The sequence below is a fragment of the Lepidochelys kempii genome, chromosome 4, assembly GCF_965140285.1.
Source record: "Lepidochelys kempii isolate rLepKem1 chromosome 4, rLepKem1.hap1, whole genome shotgun sequence".
Lineage (NCBI taxonomy): Eukaryota > Metazoa > Chordata > Testudines > Cheloniidae > Lepidochelys > Lepidochelys kempii.
This window is the reverse complement of record NC_136383.1, coordinates 35,228,244-35,232,469: the sequence shown is the minus strand read 5'-3', so window position 1 is coordinate 35,232,469 and position 4,226 is coordinate 35,228,244. Positions and strand designations below refer to the sequence as shown.

Sequence of the window (4,226 nt, the reverse complement as noted above, 5' to 3'; positions counted from 1 at the left end):
CTCGCAAGAGTGTTTGAGACTGTTCTATCGTGGGAGTGGTTACCTCCACCACTCACCGTGCAAGATCAGCTACTTGCCGGACTGGTGGTGGGGTGTATATATAGGGCAGCACGCGTCCATACATAGTAGTAGTAGTAAATAACCATTCACAATAACTCAAATTATCTTGCGTCCATTATTATTCACAATTCAGGAAAAATATTTTTATAGATTTTTTATTAGCATATTATGGCCACGATTAAGAAAAGATAGTACAATGAAAACTATATTAAATATGGTTTCACCATGATGGAAAAAAACAGGATCGATCATCCTCAATGCATAGTATACCATGCATTCTCAGCAATGATGCCTTGAGACCTAGTCGTCTTGAGAGACACTTGACAAAGAATCACAGCTCTTTGAAAGACAAACCAAAAGATTTTTTTGCTGCTAAACTTCAAAATTTTAAATGCATGAAGCTGGACACTATTGGAGCTTTTCATCAAGCATCGGCTAAAGCGGTAGAAGCATCTTATGAACGAACTGTCATTGCTCATCACTAAAGTCAAGAAAGCGCATATAGTAGGAGAAATTCTTGTGAAGCCTTGCTTGTTGAAAGCAGCTGATATTGTGCTTAGTGCCGAAAGCAAGAAAAAAATATCAGAAATTTCACTTTCCAACAATTCCGTGAAATGTTGCATTGATGACCTGGCAAAAGATCCAAAACTTCAAGTTGTGGAGGCAGGGAAATCTTCTCCTTTTTTCACAATTCAGTGCAGCGATACCACTGACGTAGCACAATGCTGTCAGTTGCTCGTCTACGTTAGATTCATTAATGATGGAACTGTGAAAGAAGAACTGCTTTTTTTGAAGGAATTGATGACCACATCAAAGGCTTCTGATATTATAAAAATGATTTCTGACTTTTTTGAAGAAAATGGACTTTCATGGGAAAAACTGGTTGGTGTATGCACAGACGGTACTCCAGAGATGCTTGGCTCTCACTCTGGATTTGTGACATTGGTGACAGAAAAAAATCCAGCCATAACCACAACTCACTGCGTCATACACAGACAAGCGTTGGCTGCTAAAACCCTTCCAGAGAACCTACGTGACTCGTTGAATTTTGCCATCAAAGTTGTCAATTTTGTGAAGAAGAGCATTTTAAATACGAGACTTTTTGCAACTCTTTGCACGGATTTGGGAGTGGCTCATAAAATTTCTTTTGTTTCACACGGAGGTACGATGGCTTTCCAAAGGGAATGTGCTTTCGAGATTATTCGAACTGAAAGACAAAGTGGAAATTTTCCTCCAACAAGAGAAAAAAGAAGAGTTTTATATCGTGCATTTATGGACCAAACGTTTCACTGCCATACCTTGTGGACATTTTTGAATCTTTGAACAATCTCAATTTAAGCTGCAAGGAAACATCACTGCAAACATTATAGTGCACCATGATGCCATCAAAGCGTTTACAGAAAAAATCAAGCTTTGGAAAAGTTGATTGCAAGCTCAGATGCCTACCTTTTTGTCTTTTCCAACATTTTCATCACTTGCTGAAAATGAAGGTTTCCAATAACTTTGTAAAGAGGATGCGAAGTAACAAAATTGTGTTTCATCTGAACTGCCTTGCTGACGAATTCATCCACTATTTTCCAGACAACTTTTCTGGCAACCCCGTTCATAAATTAGCACGTAATCCATTCAATGTTGATGTCGATTCATTGCCAAAAGTATTGCAAGAACAAGCACTCGAAATGAAATACGATTCAAGTGCAAAAGATATTTTTGAAAACTTAAGCCAGAGGAATTTTGGATAAAATATTTCCCAATTTACCCGAAAGGTGGAGAAGAAACGCTACATATTATTCTTCCATTTTCATCGACGTACCTCTGTGAAAAAAGCTTTTTGTTTAGTCATAATAAAAACAAAACAAAGGAATCGACTGGATGTCGAAAACGATTTGCATTGCACACTCTCATCTTTCAAACCTAAGATTTCCCAACTCATGAAGAAAATGCATCATCATCCTTCACATTAAATTTGTTTTGTTTATGCTATTTCTTATTTTAAATTACATTTTTGTGCCAAGAAAAACTATTTGTGCTTATTTTTAATTTTAAATAAAAAATTTTATACCAAGTTTTTATGTTTATTTTTAATTTTAAATTATGAATTGAATTTGTTAAAAGGGGAGTTGGATGATGGTAAAGGAGAGGTGGAGGGTGTGAGGGTTTCTCGAAAATTAAAGAGGGGGCCTGATGCCGAAAAGTTTGGGACCCAATGACCTAGAGATACTTGAATCATACTTTTCTGAATTGTGTAGGCCCATCTGTAGAAAATATTAGAGGTCTATGCAGTCTGGAGCCATTAGATAAAGCAACTCTTTATAAGAAGTAGACCTATAACAAGGAGTCTTACAGTATGGGTTTTAGTGTCTATAGTTCATGTTTCCCTACTGCTAAATTGGTGCTAAATGAGATGATTATGAGCAGAGATCTTTTAACGGTCACTAGAGAGTGCTGGGCCTCAAATGTAGACCAAATCCTTTTCTTTATATTTGTTTGCAAAGTATATGTAATTTTTCCTATATTTTTTTCAAGAACAAACACTTCAGTGTGTTTCTGAAAATAAACATTGCTAGCAACCCAGAAGTCATGAACAAACCTACAATAAGAAACCCATGCAATCAATCCCTCACTAGTGAGAAAGCCTATAATAAACCAGCGTATGCTGGTGCTGGAGAAAAAATATTTAAATATAAAGTTACGGATTTACTTTGAGACTTACAAAGGCTTATTATCAATGACAGAGAGAAGAAAATAATCGTAATAATCATGAAAAGACTTCACCTATGTCACTGTACACTGAAAATGGAATGTCTCAAAATGAATATAATCTATGACTTTTTCTTCACTCCAGAGCATGGCACACATTTATTTATACCACATATAGAATTATTAGAAGGAAAAACTGACAAGAGTCTACTGTAGTAGGTAAGTGTTTTTTTCTTTCCAATTTAAATCAGGTTTTTCAGCGAAGGGTCAGCAATTTATTAAAATTTCTGATAGTTACATTTCCAACCATTCTGACCTCACCACCACCACCCAGGTTCAATATATAACTGTATCTCAGCTTCCTTTGATGCATTAAGACTGAGATGCAAAGACCACCTGATTAATAAATGGAGATGGATAGGGGAAATATTTGTGCAATATTGTGTATTCTGCAGCTCCAGTGTCACTTTGGACTATCAGGAAGGTAGAGATTTTCTCAGCCACAGGTCCTGTGGAAAAAAATTGTGTGTGATCATGTAAAAGAACTGTTACATAATATATGTGCTCGGGGGAGGGGAAATGGAAACTAAAGTTTCATTGACCACTTTAATTCTGACATTCCTTAACTGTTGAGTTCTTGATTTTAGCAATCTTAACATTATATTAATGTAGTTTTTTTGTATGTTGTGCTTCTGCATTTTGTGCTGTATCCTTCAGTAATGTTGGGGGCTGATTCCTGGAATTCTAGTTAAAATAAAATATGAACTATGACAGACTGACAATATCATGAATGAACTTTACTGAATTAAATTAAAGCTTAGTGAATTACTTTTAATACCTTTAGGGTCCATTATATTAAAAATGCAATTGTGTATGTGTTATTTTGGAATTGCATGTATGTACCTTCGCTAGGAAACTGACAAAGGTTATGTCTACACTACACAGCTTTTAGTGACATGAGAGAGCTCTCCTGCTGATAAAAAAAACTTCCACCCCCAATGAGCTGCATTAGCTTTGTCAGCAGGAGAGTGTTCCTGCCGACAAAGCGCTGTTCACGCTGGCACTTGTCAGCCACAAAACGTTTTGTCTTTCGGGGAAGTTAACACCTCTGAATGACAAAAGTTTTGTCTTTCACTTGGTATTAGGAACTTCTACAAGCTTTTTGGAACAATACCTGTGAAGTGGATTTCCGAGGAAGTAGAGGGGCAGGTAAGGGGAGTACAAATGCCCCACTTTGAATCCACACTTTTGAAGCTATGCCCTGGGGAGGAAAACCCATTGTCTTCTAACTACCCACTCCTGGTAACTCTAGAGCAGAGATCCCTGACCTGCATAAAGGATGGATTAAACAGGTTATGAGCATATTTATTCTGCGCTGAATCTGTGATCAACTTGTGACCACAAAGGAAATCCCTTGGGTGGAATGCTGCAGAGCTTCTCCCACTAGACCCCCTGTTGGAGTTGGG

General features: G+C 37.1%; 1 pseudogene; it reads left to right on the top strand.

The window, feature by feature from the left end:
- Positions 1 to 228: 228 nt before the first annotated feature.
- Positions 229 to 1,978, top strand: LOC140910968 (zinc finger BED domain-containing protein 5-like; annotated as a pseudogene).
- The last annotated feature ends 2,248 nt before the right edge of the window (positions 1,979 to 4,226 follow it).